This window comes from Nycticebus coucang, chromosome 5 (genome assembly GCF_027406575.1).
Source record: "Nycticebus coucang isolate mNycCou1 chromosome 5, mNycCou1.pri, whole genome shotgun sequence".
NCBI lineage: Eukaryota > Metazoa > Chordata > Mammalia > Primates > Lorisidae > Nycticebus > Nycticebus coucang.
The window spans coordinates 44887943-44907772 of record NC_069784.1 but is presented as its reverse complement, the minus strand read 5'-3'; the positions used below and the strand labels follow the sequence as shown (position 1 = coordinate 44907772).

General features: G+C 46.3%; 1 protein-coding gene and 1 non-coding gene across 2 annotated transcripts in view; both read left to right on the top strand.

Annotated features, from left to right (window-relative positions):
* Positions 1-19830, top strand: part of BCAS2 (BCAS2 pre-mRNA processing factor) — a 156199-nt gene that overhangs the window by 33789 nt on the left and 102580 nt on the right. The window lies entirely within an intron of this gene.
* LOC128587102 (U1 spliceosomal RNA) lies at positions 1403-1566 on the top strand. The gene has a single exon (XR_008380517.1). It is a non-coding gene; the product is annotated as a U1 spliceosomal RNA (small nuclear RNA).

The window sequence follows — 19830 nt, the reverse complement described above, 5'->3', positions numbered from 1 at the left end:
CTGGCACATATTAAATGCTGCTATTATTTCTAAATCTAGGGCAACTTATCTTTTAAATCTCTTCTGCCAATTCATCATTACCCAAACCTCATTCTCAAGCCATATTTAAAAGTTCGTATTTCCCCAAACCCACCATGATATACCCTTTCATTATTTTGTTCCTTTTCTTTTCTTTTCTTTTTTTTTTTTTTTTTGAGACAAAGTCTCATTATGTCACCCTTGGTAGAGTGCCATGGCGTCACAGCTCACAGCAACCTCAAACTCCTGGGTTTAAGCAATTCTCTTGCCTTAGCCTCCCAAGTAGCTGGGACTACAGGCACCTGCCATAACACCCGGCTATTTTTTTTGTTGCAGTTGTCATTGGTGTTTAGCAGGCCTGGGCCGGGCTCAAACCCAACAGCCTCAGTGTATGTGGCTGGCACCATAACCACTGTGTTACAGGCACCGAGCCTATTTTGTTCCTTTTCATATGATTTCTCTTCTCCTTGGAATTCCTTCTCTACTTTGCTGCTTAATGAATTTATGTTTATCCTTAAGGAAGAGGTGAAGGCTGTTAGTCACTCTGCAGTCTTCTCTGTAAGGCTCAGTCACGTTTTTCTTTCTGTGTATTCTTTTTTTTAAGTCTAATTTTTATTAAGTCATAACTGTATACATTTATAGGGTATAATGTGATAATTTGATATACAATGTAGAATGCTTAAACTGATTAACATAACCATCACCTCACTTATTTTTTGTGGTAAGACATTTATAATATACTGTCAATTTTTTTTTTTTCTGGAGACAGAGTCTCAAGTTGTTGCTCTTGGTAGAGACATTTGTAATATACTGTCAGTTGTTTTTTTTTCTGGAGACAGAGTCTCAAGTTGTTGCTCTTGGTAGAGTGCCATGGTATCACAGCTCACAGCAACCTAAAACTCTTGGGCTTAAGCAATTCTCTTGCATCAGCCTCCCAAGCAGCTGTGACTATAGGCACCTGCCACAATGGGAGGCTTTTTTGTTGTTGTTGTTGCAGTTGTCATTGTTGTTTTAGCTGGTCCAGGACGGGTTTGCACCTGCCAGCCTCAGGGTGTATGTGGCCAGCGCCCTACCCATTGAGCTCCAGGCGCTGCCCCTATTAGTTGTTTTGAAATGTACCCTTGCACATTAGCTGAGATCCCACCAAACACCCTCCCTCCACTCCCCCTTCTCTCTCCCTTCCCCTCTCCCTCTTTATGTGTATCTTTAAGTTACAGACATTTACATTTATCTTTTTTTTTGGCCAGGGCTGGGTTTGAACCCACTACCTCCAGCATATGGAGCCGGTGACCTACTCCTTGAGCCACAGGCGCTACTCCTACAGACATTTATCTTAAAATGACACAATAACTAAAAAATTAATTAATTAATAAATAATAATAAAATACTTACGTGGCAGGGGAGAGACCATGATCACGAAGGTGGTTTTCCCAGGGTGAGGCTTATCCATTGCTCTACGGATGTGCTGACACCTGCAATCTCCCCAAATGTGGGAAACTTGACTGCATAACTTGTGGTAATAGGGAACTGCATTCGTGCTTTCCCCTGGTGACAGTTAATAATAACAATAACTATTACCAAATAAAATAATAAAGTTGACATATAGGGCAGGCATAGTGGCTTGTGCCTCTAATCCTAGCACTCTGGCATGCTGAGGCAAATGGACTGTCTAAGCTCAGGAGTTGACGACCACCCTGACCAAGAGCAAGACCCTGTCTCTACTAAAAATAGAAAAAAATAGCTGGGAATTGTAGTGGGTGCCTGTCGTCCCAGCTACTGAGGCAGGAGGATCACTTGAGTCCAAGAGTGTGAGGTTGCTGTAAGTTAGGACACCACGGCACTCTACACAGGGCACAGAGTAAGACTGCCTCAAAAATAAATGGAGGCCAGGTGCAGCAGTTCATGCCTGCAATCCTAGCACTCTGAGAGGCTGAGGTGGGTGGATTGCCTGAGCACATGAGTCACAGGTTCAAGACCAGCCTAAGCTAGAGCAAGACCCCCATCTCTAAAAATAGGTGGGCGCTGTGGCCAGCACCTGTACTCCCAGCTACTCAGGAGGCTGAGGCAAGAGAATCACTTGATCTAAGAGTTTGAGTTTGCTTGGGCGGTGCCTGTGGCGCAGCAAGTAGGGCTCTGGCCCCATATGCCGAGGGTAGCGGGTTCAAACCCAGCCCCGGCCAAACTGCAACAAAAAAATAGCCAGGCATTGTGGTGGGCGCCTGTAGTCCCAGCTGCTTGGGAGGCTGAGGCAAGAGAATCGCGTAAGCCCAAGAGTTCGAGGTTGCTGTGAGCCATGTGACGCCACGGCACTCTACCCGAGGGTGGTACAGTGAGACTCTGTCTCTACAAAAAAAAAAAAAAAAAGAGTTTGAGTTTGCTGTGAGCTGTGACGCCACATCACTCTATAGAAGGCAACAGAGTGAGACTCTGTTTCAAAATAAATAAATTAATTAAAATGTTGAGATATATACTGATAACAGAAAGATATTAGTGGTAGGCAGATTTTTTTTTTTTTTGAGACAGAGTCTCACTATGTTGCCCTCAATAGAGCGCATGGTGTCACAGCTCACAGCAACCTCCAACTCTTAGGCTTAAGCAATTCTCTTGCCTCAGCTTCCCAAGTAGCTGGGACTACAGGTGCCCGCCACAATGCCCGGCTATTTTTGTTGCAGTTGTCATTGTTGTTTTAGCTGGCCCAGGCTGGGTTCGAACCCGCCAACTGGCATATGTGGCTGGTGCCATAACCACTTTGCTATGGGTGCCAAGCCTAATTTTTTTATTGTTTGTTTGTTTGCTTTTTTTTAATTTATTTATTTTTATTGTTAAATCATAGCTGTGTACATTAGTGCAATCAAGGGATACAATGTGCAGGATTCATATACAATCTGAAATATTCTCATCAAACTGCTCAACGTAGCCTTCATGGCTTAGTTATTGTATGTAGACATTTGTATTCTGCCTTTAGTAAGTTTCGCCTGTACCCATTCTAAGATGCACCATAGATGTGGCCCCACCCATTACCCTCCCTCCAACAAAACCTCCCCCCCTTCTGTTTTCTTTTTTTTTGACACAGAGTGTCACTCTGTCATCCTCAATAGAGAGCTATGGTGTCACAGCTCACAGCAACCTCAAACTCTTGGGCTCAAGTGATTCTCTTGCTTCAGCCAATTCAAGTAGCTGGGACCACAGGCACCCACCACAACACCTTGCAAATTTTTTTTTTTTTTTGCAGTTTTTGGCTGGGGCTGGGCTTGAACCCACCACCTCTGGCATATGGGGCCGGCACCCTACTCCTTTCAGCCACAGGCGCCGCCTGGCAATTTTTTTTGTTGTAGTTGTCATCGTTGTTTAGCAGGCCCAGGCTGGGTTCAAACCTGCCAGCCTCAGTACACGTGGCTGGTGCTGTAACTGCTGTGCTACCGGTGCTGAGCCTGGTAGGCAGTTTCTACAATGCCTGCCACTACCAGTAATTCTTGCCTCCTGACATCCATCCTATGTTATCCCTTTTCTTTGTGTGTGGGGTGGACCCAGTGACTTGCTTCTAATGAATAGAATATGGCAAAAGCGATGGAGTAGGGCGGCGCCTGTGGCTCAGTCGGTAAGGCGCTGGCCCCATATACCGAGGGTGGCGGGTTCAAACCTGGCCCCAGCCAAACTGCAACCAAAAAATAGCCGGGCGTTGTGGCGGGTGCCTGTAGTCCCAGCTGCTCGGGAGGCTGAGGCAAGAGAATCGCGTGAGCCCAAGAGTTAGAGGTTGCTGTGAGCCGTGTGACGCCACGGCACTCTACCGAGGGCGGTACAGTGAGACTCTGTCTCTCAAAAAAAAAAAAAACAACTAGTGTATGGTGCCCCATGATCCCATGATCACATTAATGTACCCAGCTATGATTTAATAATAAAATAAAATAAAATAAAACATGAAAAACAACAACAACAACAAAAAGCATTGTCTAGTTATCTACCCTGTTTCCCCGAAAATAAGACAGTGTCTCATTTTAAGGTGTGCTCCCAAAGATGCGCTCGGTCTTATTTTCAGGGGATGTCTTATCTTTCCTGTAAGTAATTCTTATTTTCGGAGGATGTCTTATTTTCGGGGAAACAGGGTATTGCTTGCTCACCTTTCTTCCCCTTTGGTTTTCTCTGCACTGCCACGGAAGGTGGGCCCAGTGAGAGTTAAAGCATACTTTGGCTGCAACTTCATTCCTTTCAATTCTAAAACCTCAGCAATTATCTAGTTTCTGCTTGGAAGTTGCCCAATTTAGTGTTAGTTGTGGCTTGAATAAGTCCCCAATCCTCCTTCTTTTTTTTTTTTTTTTGAGACAGAGTCTCACTATGTCACCCTCGGTAGAGGGCCATGGGGTCACAGCTTACAGCAACCTCAAACTCTTGGGCTCAAGTGATTCTCTTGCCTCAGCCTCCCAGCACAGGTGCCTGCCATAATACCTGGCTATTTATTTTTTTGGTTGTAGTTGTCATTGTTGTTTGGCAGGCCTGGGCTGGATTTGAACCTGCCAGCTCTGGTGGATGTGGCTAGCGCCCTAGCTGCTGAGCTACAGGTGCCGAGCCCTGGATCATTCTTTAATACTAGTTTTTCAGGGTGGCGCCTGTGGCTCAAAGGGGTAGGAAGGGTAGGGCACTGGCCCCATATGCCAGAGGTGGAGGGTTCAAACCCAGCCCAGGCCAAAAACTGCAAAAAAAAAAAATACTAGTTTTTCAAACCAGCTATCTCTGCCCAGGGGATTAGTTCTACTGGTTTTATTTATTTATTTATTTTTTGTTGCCGTTTTTTTGGCCGGGGCCACGTTTGAACCTGCCACCTCCGGTATATGGGGTCGGCGCCCTACTCTTTGTGCCACAGGAGCCGCCCGGTTCTACTGGTTTTAATTTTGTTATATTATAAGCCTAGTTAACTTCGCTAGAAAATCTTGGGAAGCTCAGGAAAATCTCAGGAACCTAGGCTACTCTGGCAAGAGCTCATGGAAGCACACATAGGCTTATGCTTTTGGCATCACCAAATGTTTATATTTTTTCAATCTAGTGTGTCAGTACGTAAGTGGACAAACTCCAGTGAGTAAGCTATAAAACTTGGGGAAATCCTGATCCAAAGATGGCCTTGGCACCATCCTAGGAATTTTGTACCATCTTTCTCTACTTGCATTTCACAAAAATTCCTCCACATTATTTTAGGAGCTTGGACTCAGCCAATTTCACTTCTGATACCTCCGTGTGTAGATGTAAAAGGGTAGTGATGGCGTGATTAACCAGAAAACACCAACAGAGTCAAGCCAACAGTAGAAGTCCCTTTAAGTAGGCAAACACACAAGAACTTTAACAGCTTGAAGACAGCTGTCCCCAGCAGAGGATACAGCAGTGTACTCAGGTAAAGGGGCTAGCTTCCCTGCCTTTCATGTTCCCCGAAGACACATAGCTTTTGCTGAATTTACCCAATGAGATTAGTGTTAACATCAGATCTTTCTTTCTTTTCTTTTTTTTTTTTTTTTTTGTTTGTTTGATACAGAGTCTCACTATGTTGCCTTAGGTAGAGTGCTGTGGTGTCACAGTTCACAGCAACCTCAAACTCTTGAGCTCAAGTGATTCTCTTGCCTCAGCCTCCCAAGTAGCTGGGACTACAGGTGCCTGCCACAACGCCTGGCTATTTTTATAGGTGGGGTCTTGTGCTGGCTCAGACTGGTCTCAAACCAGAGAGCTCAGGCAATCCACCCTCCTTGGCCTCCCAGAGTGCGTGGATTACAGGCGTGAGCCACCTTGCCTGGCCTACCTAACTGAAACTCTTCCCTACCTGTTAAACAATTGCCCATTTCTCCCTTCTCCCAGTCCCTGGCCTCCTGTTCTATTTTCTGTCTTCAAGAATTTGACTACTTTAGATACCTCATATAAATGCCAATAGTATCATAGTTAATGTGAAAAGTAATTAAAAAGATAAAATCATATACACAAAAAAAGCACATGTTTATGTACAAATGGGATGATGCTATTACACACACACCAGAGGTATTTTGTAACTTGCTTTTCTTCATTTAACATTGTAATGTAATATTGTTATTAGTTACCTAATGCTTTGTAACAAATTACTCCAAACCTCAGTGACTTAAAACAACATCTATTATTTCACGGTTTCTTTTTTTTTTTTTTTTTTTGAGACAGAGCCTCAAGCTGTTGCCCTGGGTAGAGTGCCATGGTGTCACAGCTCACAGCAACCTCCAACTCCTGGGCTCAAGCGATTCTCCTGCCTCCACCTCCCAAGTAGCTGGGACTACAGGTGCCCACCACAACGCCCACCTATTTTTTGGTTGCAGCCATCATTGTTGTTTGGCGGGCTCAGGCTGGATTCGAACCCTCCAGCTGAGGTGTATGTGGCTGGCACCTGAACTGCTTGAGCCACAGGTTCCAAGCCTATTTCACAATTTCTATGGAACAGGAATCTGAATGTGGCATTGTTGGGTCCCCTGTTTCAGGGTCTCTTCCAAGGATGCAAATCAAGTTGTTGCCTGGGGCTGCAGTCATCTCATGGCTGGCTGGGAAGGATCCACTTCCACACTCACACACATGGTTGGCTGAAAAATGCATCACTGGGAGATCATTTTTCTCCCGGGCTGTTGGACAGAGTGGTGCAGTTTTGCTCTGGCTATTTGCTGGAGGCCAGCCTCCGTTCCTTGCTACATGGACTTCTCCATGATGGTTCACGGCATGGCAGCTTATTTCATCAGAAGAAACAGGCTAGAGTCAGAGCGTGAGAGCAGGATGAAAGTCAGTCTTTTTTTTTTTTTTTTTGTAGAGACAGAGTCTCACTGTACTGCCCTTGCCCTCAGGTAGAGTGCCGTGACGTCACACGGCTCACAGCAACCTCTAACTCTTGGGCTTACGCGATTCTCTTGCCTCAGCCTCCCGAGCACCTGGGACTACAGGCGCCCGCCACAACGCCTGGCTATTTTTTTGTTGCAGTTTGGCCGGGGCTGGGTTTGAACCCACCACCCTCGGTATATGGGGCCAGTGCCCCACTCACTGAGCCACAGGCCCCACCCAACACCCAGCTATTTTTAGAGACAGGTTCTCACTCTGACTCAGGCTGGTCTTGAACCTGTGAGCTCAGGCAATCCACTCACCTCAGCCTCCCAAGTGCTGGGATTATAGGCATGAGCCACTGTGTCCTGTCCTTGGAAAATGTTAGTTTAGAACATCAATAAGACCTTACATATGCTATATATAACATACACCATCTATGTGTTATCTACCTGTATTTCTATCTCTGCATGTCTTTTTTCTCTTGCTGAAACCACTGAAAGCAAGCCCTTGCCATCATGGCACTTCATCCTTGATGAACACCAGCATGGGCTGGGCATGGTGGCTAATAGTTACTATTATTAGACTTGAGGGCTGAACAGTAGAACCTCTGTAAATTGGCCACCCAGGGGACTGTAACAAACCGATCAACACTTGGAGGTGCTCAACATAAGGACTTAGGTCTACCGTGCTAATATTTACATGTGGTGCATGTCCGAACTATGAAAGGTAGCTCAACTTAAGGATATAGGGAGGTGGTTAATTACGGAGGTTCTACTGTATTTACATAACATTACATCAATTTTTGTTTCATGACTGATAAATATATTGTGGTTTATGCTCTTCAAAGATACATGCTGAAGATTTTTTTGGGAAACAATCTCACTTTCTCACCCTTGGTAGAGTGCTGTAGTGTTATAACTCACAGCAACCTCAAACTCTTAGGCTTAAGCGATTCTCTTGCCTCAGCCTTCTGAGTAGCAGAGATACAGGAGCCCGCCACAATTCCCAGCTATTTTTAGAGATGGAGTCTCCCTCTTTTTCAGGCTGGTCTTGAACCCCTGAGCTCAGGCAATCCACCCACCTTGGCCTCCCAGAGCGCTAGGATTATAGGTGTGAGCCTCCTCGCCTGGCTGAAATTATAATGTATTAACATCAATTAGTGGCGGGTGGCGCCTGTGGCTCAACGGAGCAGGGCGCCGGCCCCATATGCTGGAGGTGGCAGGTTCAAACCCAGCCCCAAAAACTGCAAACACAAACAAACAAAAAAAAAACATCAATTAGTGGCATCTGGGAAGTTAGAGGGAACCATATCTACAAAAGACCACCCGCACTTACAACACCAACTATAAGTTCAGGAGCCCAAAACAATTCTTAGGCTGATAATTGACTAGAAGGACTCACAGAACTCACTGAAAACTATTATATTCATGGTTATGGTTTGTTCGAGGGAAAAGACAGAGATTAAATGTAGCTAAGGGGAGATGCACATGGAGAAAGAACCGAAGGTGGCACTTCCCTGTCCTCTCCCAGCTTTGAACTGTATGATATGCACAAAGTATGTTTTTGTTTGTTTGTGGAGATAGAGCCTCAAACTGTGACCCTGGGTAGAGTGCTGTGGCATCACAGCTCACAGCAACCTCCAACTCCTGGGCTCAAGTGATTCTCCTGCCTCCGCCTCCCAAGTAGCTGGGACTACAGGCGCCCGCCATAATGCCCAGCTATTTTTTGGTTGCAGCCGTCATTGTCATTTGGCAGGCCTGGGCTGGATTTGAACCAGCCAGCTCAGGTGTATGTGGCTGGTGCCTTAGCCGCTTGAGCCACAAGCGCTGAGCTGCACAAAATGTTAAAAGTATTGCCAACCAGGAAAGCTCCCTCAGCCTGTGTTCAAAGTTGTTGTTTTTTTTGAGATGCTCACTATGTGGCCCTTGGTAGAGTGCTGTGGCATCACAGCTCACAGCAACCTCAAACTCTTGGGCTTAAGTGATTCTCTTGTCTCAGCCTCCCAATAGCTGAGACTACAGGGGCCTGCCACAACATCTGGCTATTTTTTGTTTTTGTTGCAGTTGTCATTGTTGTTAGCAGTCCTGGGCTGGTCTCAAACCTGCCAGCCTCGGTGCATATGGCTGGCGCCATAACCACTGTGCTACAGGCATCGAGCCCTGTGTTCAGAGTTTTGCTGGGACTTCACTACCTAGGCATGACTGATATACTGTCCATGTGATTGATCTCTGTCTCCAGGTCAATGGATACCACATGACCGAAAGCGCCTACCCTGGGTGACACTGTTGGTCTTTCTGGTATGTCCAGCTCTTGCCCTGAATCATATTGTTAGACTTTCCAGTATGACACCAGACTCTCAGACAAAGATTCTCCTTTCAGGCATAACATTCCAAGTGCCCAGAGATTACCATCATGAAGCCTAAGGCAAAGGCCAGAACTTCTACATGGGCACGGCCAAATTCTTTACTACATAGTGTTTGTATAAGATAACATCCTTATTATTAGAAGTGTGCTGAAGTTTTTACAAGTGAAGTGTCATGTTGTCTACAGCTAACTTCCAAATGCTTGAGCAAAAATTCATGAGTGTGTTTATGCATGTGCCTGAGTTGACTGGGAGAGAAGGAAAATGTGTCAGAATGTTAACTGAAGAATCTAGGATAAGGGTATATGGTATTTATTGTATTGCTACAACTTTTTTGAGGGTTGAAATTTATCAAAATGAAATGATGGGGGCTCAGCGCCTGTAGCTCAGTGCTTAGGGTGCTGGCCACATACACAGAGGCAGGCGGGTTCGAACCCATACTGGGCCTGCTAAACAACAGTGACAACTACAACAACAACAACAAAAATAGCTGGGCATTGCGGCAGGTGCCTGTAGTCCCAGCTACTCCGGAGGCTAAGGCAAGAGAATCACTTGAGCCCAAGAGTTTGAGGTTGCTGTGAGCTATGATGTCACAGTACTCTACCAAGGGCGACATAGTGAGACTCTGTCTCCAAAAAAAAAAAAAAAGAAATGATGGGGAGAGATTTTAGTAGGCTTTTCAATTTCACAGAGAGCACCTTTAATCTCACAGAATAAGAGGCAGGAAGGCCATGCCCTTAATCTAATTTCTACTCAGAGGGTGGTGCCTGTGGCTCAAGGAGTAGGGCGCCAGTCCCATATGCCAGAGGTGGTGGGTTCAAACCCAGCCCCAGCCAAAAACCACAAAAAAGTAATAACAATAATAAATTCTGCTCAGAGTTTTATCCAAAGGACAGGTTTTACTGGGTACAATTCCTTTAACCTGAATTTTGCCCTAAGGCAGTTTAAAGCACTCAGAAGCTTTAATCACAGGCATGAAGGCCACCGCTTCCTATAATCTTTGCCTGAAGACTCTATTTTTTTTTTTTTGCTCGCCTCAGTCTCTTGAGTAGCTGGGACTACAGGTGCCTGCCACAATGACCAGCTATTTCTGGAGAAAGGGGTGGGGAGATACAGATGTTGCAGGGGGATGTTGCTGTTGCTCAGGCTGGTCTTGAAATCCTGAGCTCAAGAAATTCACCTGGGCCGGGATGTGGCTCACGCCTATTATCCTAACACTCTGGAAGGCCAAGGCTGGTGGATTGCTTGAGCTCACGAGTTCCAGAACAGCCTTGGCAAAAGTGAGACCCCTGTCTCTACTAAAAATAGAAAAATGGAGGCAAGGGCGGCGCCTGTGGTTCAGTCGGTAAGGTGCCGGCCCCATATACCGAGGGTGGCGGGTTCAAACCCGGCCCGGGCCAAACTGCAACCAAAAAATAGCCGGGCGTTGTGGCGGGCGCCTGTAGTCCCGGCTACTCAGGAGGCTGAGGCAAGAGAATCGCTTAAGCCCAGGACTTGGAGGTTGCTGTGAGCTGTGTGATGCCATGACACTCTACCCAGGGCCATAAAGTGAGACTCTATCTCTACAAAAAAAAAAAAAAAAAAGAAAAATGGAGGCAAGACAATCTTTTGAGCCCAAGAGTTGGAAGTTGCTGTGAGCTATGATGCTACAGTACTCTACCCAGGGTGAAATAGTGAGACTCTGTCTCAAAAAAAAAAAAAAAAAGAAATCCACCTGTGGCCAGGTGCAGTGGCTAACACCTGTAATCCTAGCACTCTGGGAGGCCCAGGCAAGTGGATCCCTTCAGGTCAGGAGTTCGAGACCAGCCTAAATCAGACTGAGACATCCATCTTTAAAAATAGCCAGGCATTGTGGTGGACACCTGTAGTCCCAACTACTCGGGAGGCTGAGGCAAGAGGATCTCTTGAACCCAAGAGTTTGAGTTTGCTATGAACTGTGCCACCAGGGCAGTCTACCTAGGGCCACAAAGTGGGACTCTCTCTCAAAAAAAAAAATGTTTTTTAAACTAATGTTTGCACAAAAACCTGTATATACACATTTATAGCAGCTTTATTTATGATTGCCAGAATTTGAAAGAAATAAGATATCCTTCAGTAGGTCAGTACAAAATAAACTCTGGTATATATCAAAACTACAATTTTTTTTTTTTTTTTTTGAGTTAGAGTCTCACTCTGTCACTCTAGGGAGAGTGCCTTAGTGTCATAGCTCACAGCACTGTCAAACTCCTGGGCTTAAGCGATTCTCTTATCTCAGCCTCCCAAGTAGCTGGGACTACAAGTGCCCGCACAACACTCCGTTATTTTTAGAGATGAGGTCTCGCTTTGGCTCAGGTGGTCTTGAACCTGAGAGGTCAAGCAATCTACCCGCCTCGGCCTCCCAAGTGCTGGGATTACAGGCATGAGCCACCACAACTGCTCTCAAAACTACAATGTTAATCATGCTAAAAAGAAATGGGCTCGGCACCTGTAGTAGGCCACATACACTGGAGCTGGCTGGTTTGAACCCAGCCTGGGCCTGCCAAACAGCAATGACGGCTACAACCAAAAAACGGCTGGGCGTTGTGGTGGGTTCTGTAGTCCCAGCTACTTGGGAGGCTGAGGCAGGAGAATAGCTTGGGCCCAGGACTTTGAAGTTGCTGTGAGCTGTGATGCTATGGAACTTTACTGAGGGTGACATAGTGAGACTGTGCCTCAAAAAAAAAAAAAAAAAAAGGCAGGGCCTGTGGCTCAGTGAATAGGGCTCCAGCCCCATATAGCAAAGGTGGCGGGTTCAAACCCAGCCCCTGCCAAATTGCAACAAAAAATAGCCGGGAGTTGTAGCGGGCACCAGCAGTCCCAGCTACTTGGGAGGCTGAGGCAAGAGAATCGCCTATGCCCAAGAGCTGGAGGTTGCTGTGAGCTGTGATGCCACCACACTCTACCAAGGGCAACAAAATGAGACTCTGTCTTAAAAAAAAAAGAAATGAACAGTGGCTTTCACCATCTCACCTGTAATCCTAGGGATACAGGACAGGCGGCGCCCCAGCCAGCTCCAGGAGCTGAGGGACCAATCTGCTTCCTCTGCCTTGGCGGTGTTGGTGTGGTGGCAGCGGGCAGAGGAACCAGTGGGCTGGAGGGCAGGCAGGGAGGCTCAGCAGGAGGCTCCAGTAGCAGGAGAGGCCAGACAACTGCTGGGGAGACATCAGCACCTTCGGTTTCCCTCCCCTTGCACTTGCAGCTGAACAAGGAATCCCCCCTCACCTCCTAGTTCCTAGGCCTGGTCAATTTCATGTAAGTTTCCTAGGCCTGGGAATGAAAGGGATTGTAGCCATTCATTTGCGACCCAGTCCTGCTAAATGTAACTACAGGGATCTTAGGTGACTATATATACCCCTGGAAACCAAGCCGGGGAGACAAAAAGAAAGGATGAGAGAGAGGTTTTTTTTCCAACTTGGTTGGTTTCTCTCTGCCAGAAGCTCTGGTGTTTCTATTCTTTTCTATAAATAAATCTTGTCTTACCACTGATCTAGGGTCTATGGATTCATTCTTTGCATCACCGAGACCACGGACCTACTGAAGAGGAAATTCCAGTATCACTAGTACTTTAGGTGGCCAAGGCTTGAGGATTGCTTCAGACCAGGAGTTCTAGACTAGCCTGGGCACTATAGCAAGACCCCATCTATAAAAGAAAGTAGTTTTTTTGTTTGTTTGTTTGTTTGTTTTTATTAAATCATAGCTGTGTATCTTGATATGATCATGGGGCATCATTCACTAGCTTTACAGACCGTTTAAAGAAAGTAGTTTTGTGTTCTTTTTAGTTAGCCAGGCAATGGTAGCAGAACCTGTAGTCCCAGCTGCTCAGCAGGCTGAGGTGAGAGGATTCCTTGAGCCTAGGAGTTATAGGTTACAATAGGATACGGTCCAGCCACTGCGCTCTAGCCTGGGTGACAGATATCAAATTGTGAAAAGCTATGGAGGAAACTTACATGTGTATTACGAAATAGGAGAAACTGATTTAGAAAGGCCACATAGGGGCGGCTGAGTGAGTAGGGCGCTGGCCCCATATGCCGAGGGTGGCAGGTTCAAACCCAGCCCCGGCCAAACTGCAACAAATAATAGCCGGGCATTGGGCACAGTGGCTCAGGCTTGTACTTCTAGCACCCTGGGAGGCCGAGGTGGGTGAATTGCTTGAACGCAAGAGTTGGAGATAAGCCTGAGCAACAGTGAGACTCACTTTCTACTAAAAATAAAGAAAAAACTAAATAAAAACGAAAAAAAAACATGGGCAGCGCCTGTAGCTCAAAGGAGTAGGGCACTGACCCCATATGCCGGAGGTGGTGGGTTCAAACCCAGCCCCTGCCAAAATCTGCCATCTGAACCTGGCCTGGGCCTGCTAAACAACAATGACAACTGCAACAACAAAATAGCCGGGCGTTGTGGCAGGTGCCTATACTCCTAGCTACTTGGGAAGCTGAGGCAAGAGAGTCGCTTAAGCCCAAGAGTTTGAGGTTGCTGTGAGCTGTAATGCCACAGCACTCTACTGAGGACAATGTAGCAAGACTCTGTCTCAAAACAAAAAAATAAAATAAAATAATATTTTAAAAACTATCTGGGCATTGTGGTGGTGGGCACCTGTAGTCCCAGCTACTCAAGAGGCAGAGATAAGTGAATTGCATGAGCCCAAGAGTTTGAGGTAGCAATGTGCTGTGATGCCATAGGACTTTACCAAAGGTGACAATGAGACTCTTATCTCAAAACAAAACAAAACAAAGCAAAGCAAAACAAAACAAAACAGTTTGTTAATACTCTTGGAAAGATAGTATTCTGTTGTCTGAACATAACAATTTACTTAATATATTTCTGCTATGAGCATTGTATGATATCACATGGAGGTATTATAGCTCATTTAGATTTGTTTTTTTTGAGACAGTCTCACTATGTTGCCCTCAGTAGAGTGCTGTAGCATCACAGCTCACAGCAACCTCAAACTCTTGAGCTTAAGTGATTCTCTTGCCTCAGCCTCCCAAGTAGCTGGGACCACACATGCCCACCACAACACCTGGCTATTTTTTTTCCTTTTTGAGACAGAGTCTCAAGCTGTCGCCCTGGGTAGAGTGCTGTGGCATCATAGTTCAAACAACCTCCAACTTGGGCTCAAGTGATCCTCTTGCCTCAGTTTTTCTATTTTTAGTAGAGACAGGGTCTTGCTTTTGCTCAGGCTGGTCTCAAACTCATGAGTTCAAGAAACCCACCTGCCAGGTGGTGCCTGTGGCTCAGTGAGTAGGGCGCCGGCCCCATATACAGAGGGTGGCAGGTTCAAACCCAGCCCCGGCTGAACTGCAACCAAAAAATAGCCAGGCGTTGTGGTGGGCACCTGTAGTCCCAGCTGCTCGGGAGGCTGAGGCAGGAGAATCACTGAGGCCCAAGAGCTGGAGGTTGCTGTGAGTCCTGTGACATCATGGCACTCTACTGAAGGCGGTAAAGTGAGACGCTGTCTCTACAAAAAACAAACAAAAAAAGAAACCCACCTGCCTTGGCTTCCCAGGTGCTAGGACTACAGGCTACTTTTTTGCCCTCAGTAGAGTGCCATGGTGTCACATCTCACAGCAACCTCAAACTCTAAGGTTCAAGTGAGTCTTTTGCCTCAGCCGTACGAATAGCTGGGACTAAGGCACCCACTGTGACGCCCAGCTAATTTATTTAGAGGTGGGGTCTCGCTCTAGCTCAGGCTGGTCTTGAACTCATGAGCTCAAGTGATGTGGCCACCTCGGCCTCCCAGAGTGCTAGGATTACAGGTGTGAGCCACCAAGCCAGGCAGAAGATATAGTTGTTGTTGATGTTGTTTTTTCTTTTTTTTTTTTTTTGTAGAGACAGAGTCTCACTTTATGCCCCTTGGTAGAGTGCTGTGGCATCACAGCTCACAGCAACCTCCAGCTCCTGGGCTTAAGTGATTCTCTGGCCTCAGCCTCCTGAGTAGCTGGGACTACAGGTGCCCGCCACAGCACCCGGCTATTTTTTTGTTGCAGTTTGGCCGGGGCTGGGTTTAAACCCGCCACCCTCGGCATATGGGGCCGGCGCCCTACTCACTGAGCCACAGGTGCCGCCCTGATGTTGTTTTTTCAACTAAACAGGTTTATTAACAGCCACGTGGCTAAAGACATTTTTCATTGTTCAGGATTTTTAGAAGAAGATAGTTTTTAAAGTGCCTATTTAAATTATTTGTCAAACTGCAACAAAAAAATAGCCGGGTGCTGTGGCAGGGACCTATAGTCACAGGTACTCGGGAGGCTGAGGCAAGAGAATCGCCTAAGCCACAGCACTCTTCCAAGGGCAACAAAGTGAGACTGTCTCTACAAAATAAATAAATAAATAAATACGTGCATAATTTGTCATCTGTTCTAATTTCTGTGCTTCACTTGGTAGTTGTGGTCCCTCTCACCCTTTTTTCCAGCTGAGCTAGTTCTAGCTTCTTTATTTTGGTCCGTGAGTGCATCTTTACTTGGGTATGATGGCTACTCTTTCTGGCAATGCCTATTGGGAACGGCTGAAAAGCTAGAACACAGTCTGTGTTAGCCCAGAAATTTTAGGAGGGACGAGGGGAGGAGTGGTAGGGTAGAGAATACAGGCACTACAACACAGCTAATCACACCACCTCCCCTCTCTGTTAGCTGCAATTCAGCATTTGCAGGGTGCATCAAACCCCCAGGGAGAAAGACTGTCATGGGGAGGGAGCACTCCCTACACAGCCTTCGCCATCCCTGGGGTTTGCAGAGTAGGAGAGGAGGAATCATGCCCAGGGTAGTCCAGCTCCCAGTTTTCCTAAATCCTTACTCCAGCAGGGTTTTGTGCTGAGATGAATTCACCCCTGGACCAGAGGTACTGGACTGCAGAAATTTCTGGTGATGACTGCCCCAATACCAGGGAGCTGGGCAGGCAAGAGGAAAGTAAACTCTTTCTGACCAGGTTATACTCTCACAGCCAAGACAATGTTTTCTGCCCCAGGATTCAACCATCACCAGCACTGCCCCCTCAAGTCCCCCAACACACACATACTAGTTCGAAACAATCCTTTATCTGTCCAGGAGGTTCTTATCGTTTGCTTGTTATTTCCTGGAAACCTGTAATTTCTCCAAGTTTAATCTCAGGGAATGGAGCCAGCAGTGTATCTCTTTTGCCATATTGATCACATTAGATTGGTGCTATAATGTAGGAGGGTTAAAACCCTTCCCCCCTCCCCTCCAACCAAAGGCCTATCTGGCCCTGTCCTAACAGCTAGGAAAGACCCTAGCCCACCATGAAACCAATTTATAATAACTCACACTTGCATATGAAAAATGAAACACAACTTTAGGCTACGATGGAGGGAAGGGGAGGGCGAGGGATAGGGAGGGGGTGGGAGGGATAGTAGGGGATAGTAGGGGGATCACAACTATGGAGCACATTGCAAGTACAAGTTGGCTCTATCATGTGTAGAACACAAATGTCCTAATGCTATAATTGGGTAAATGAGATGAAAGCTATGCTGATTAGTATGATGTAAGCACTCCAATTTGTACAAATAATCAACACACTGAAATGGGCATAAATGTATTTATGATCTATGTACAGAAGACTTAATAAAAAAATTATTAAAAAAAAAGACCCTAGCTCACCAAAGCTTTCTAATAACCTGTGGAATCTTTCCCCCTCTAAGCCCAATGTAAAAATAAGCCTCCGACCAACCTCACTGCAGCTGTCAGCTGGAGAGCTCAAGCAAGCCACCCGCCTCAGCCTCCCAGAGTGCTAGGAATACAGGATTGAGCCACTACCTACAGCGCCCTGATTATTATTTAAAATAAGGGTTAATGTGTTCTTTGCTTTAGGACGATTGATTTAGGAAATTAACTTTTTGTTTGTTTGTTTCTTTTGAGACAGAGTCTCACTTTTTTGCCCTGGCGTCATAGCTCTCAGCAACCTCAGACTCTAGGGCTCAAGTGATCCTCCTGCCTTATCCTCACAAGTAGCTGGGACTACAGGTGCCCACCACAACGCCCGGCTGTATTTTTAGAAGCGGGATCTCGCTCTTGCTGAGGCTGGTCTCAAACTCCTGAGCTCAGGCAATCCACTCGCCTCAGCCTCCTAAAGAGCTGAGTTACAGGTGTGAGGCCCCAAGCCCAGCCCAGGAAATAACTTTTGAATTGGAAATGTTGTAATAGATTGTCACTGAGTTGTGCTGTTTATTATTTAAAATAAGAGTTAATGTGGTCTTTGCTTTGAATCTTTATGTGGTTTTGGAAATGGAGGAACAGAACAGTCTTGGAGAGGTTAATCTTACTGTTCTCCAGAATCGCTGGCCTTCTGATAAGTAAAATTAGGTGGACCTGTCCCCATCTCTGCATATTGGCTGACTGTTAGGAGCGACCAGACGCTCTTTTTTTTTTTTTTGTAGAGACAGAGTCTCACTTTATGGCCCTCGGTAGAGTGCCATGGCATCACACAGCTCACAGCAACCTCCAACTCCTGGGCTTAAGCGATTCTCTTGCCTCAGCCTCCCAAGTAGCTGGGACTACAGGCGCTCGCCACAACGCCCGGCTATTTTTTGGTTGCAGTTTGGCCGGGGCCGGGTTTGAACCCGCCACCCTCGGTATATGGGGCCGGCGCCTTACCGACTGAGCCACAGGCACCGCCCAACGACCAGACGCTCTTTGTCCAGTAACACACTCAGAAGGAAATTGTTGGATGTGGGGGATGAATACCCTTAGTTTGACTAATTTGAAGAAGAGTATACTCCAGAAGGCTACGCTCCCCATTAGCAATACAAACAGATTCCCGTAGGCCCACAGATCCACTGTCTCTCGACATTACCCAGCTTCTTTTTTTTTTGAGACAGAGTCTCACTTTATTTATTTATTTTTTTTGTAGAGACAGAGTCTCACTTTATGGCCCTAGGTAGAGTGCCATGGCCTCACACAGCAACCTCCAACTCCTGGGCTTAAGGCGATTCTCTTGCCTCAGCCTCCCGAGCAGCTGGGACTACAGGCACCCGCCACAACGCCCGGCTATTTTTTGGTTGCAGTTTGGCCTGGGCCGGGTTTGAACCCGCCACCCTCGGTATATGGGGCCGGCGCCTTACCAACTGAGCCATTGGTGCAGCCCCCAGGGTCTCACTTTGTCACCCCCAGTAGAGTATCATGGCGTCATAGCTTACAGCAACCTCTAACTCTTGGGCTTAAGCAATCCTCTTGCCTCAGTCTCCTGAGTACCTGGGACTATAGGCGCCTGTTACCAACACCCAGCTATTTTTAGAGATGGTGTCTCTCTCTAGCTCAGGTTGGTCTTGCACTTCATGAGCTCAGGCAATCTGCCCACCTCAGCCTCCCAAAGTGCTGGGAGGCGTGAACCACTTCGCCCCGCCCCAGCTGGGACTATAGGCACCCGCCACAATGCCTGGCTATTTTTTTGTTGCAATTGTTTAGATGGCCTGGGTTGGGTTCGAACCCACCACCCTCAGTGTATGTGGCTGGCACCGTAACCACTGTGCTATGGGCGCCAAGCCCCGCTTCTAACATTTAACAACAGCACAATAACTATAAAGTTACATATTATTTTTGTTTACTTTAAATTTTTGGTGAATCTTTTCATATGCTTGATAGCTGCGTTTCTTCTCTAAATATTATTATTATTGTTGAGACTAAGTCTCACTATGTCTCAAAATGACTGAGCTATGGGCACCACCCTTAAATATTCACTTTTTAAAAAAAAAGTATTTTATTTTCAAATAACGTGGAAAATTAGCAAAAATAGTACAAAGAATTTTTATTTTTTCTGAGCCATCTGAGCATATGTTGTTGACATGATGTCCAACTCTGCTGAATACAGAATCCCTACAAACAAGGCATGCTCCCACACAACAATTCAATCATCGAAACCAGAAAATAAATGCATTACTACCATTGAAGTTTCAACAACTGTCCCCAAAGTATATTTTATAACAAAGTAATACAATTCATGATCACACAATGCTGTCAACAGAAAAGAAGCCACACTCAGTAAAATAATTTAAGGTTTATTTTGAGACAAATTTGAGGACCCTGGCCCCTTTGAGTCACAGGCGCTGCCCCCCCCCCCTTTTATTTTGAGACAGAGTCTCACGATGTCACCCTGGGTAGAGTGGTGTGGCGTCACAGCTCACAGTAACCTCCAACTACTTCTGGGCTTAAATGATTCTCTTGCCTCAGCCTCCCAAGCACCTGGTACTACAGGTGCCTGCCACAACGCCTGGCTATTTTTCTGTTGCAGTTGTCATCGTTGCTTGGCAGGCCCAGCCGGGCTCAAACCCACCAGCTTCGGTGTATGTGGCCAGAGCCCTACCCACTGAGCCATTGTTGTGTTTTTTTTTTTTTAGAGGCAGTGTCTCACTTTATCACCCTTGGTAGAGTGCCATGGCGTCACACAGCTCACAACAACCTCCAACTCCTGAGCTTAGGTGATTCTCTTGTCTCGGCCTCCTAAGTAGCTGAGAGCAGTTGTCATTGTTGTTTAGCAGGCCCACGCTAGGTTCGACAGTGTTAGTCCCAGTATGTGACTGACACCCTAACCACTGAGCCATAGGCTCTGAGCCTATTTCAATTTTTTTATAAAGCTAACACGCTCATGTGTCACCTGTTAACAAATATAATTTTGGGTAG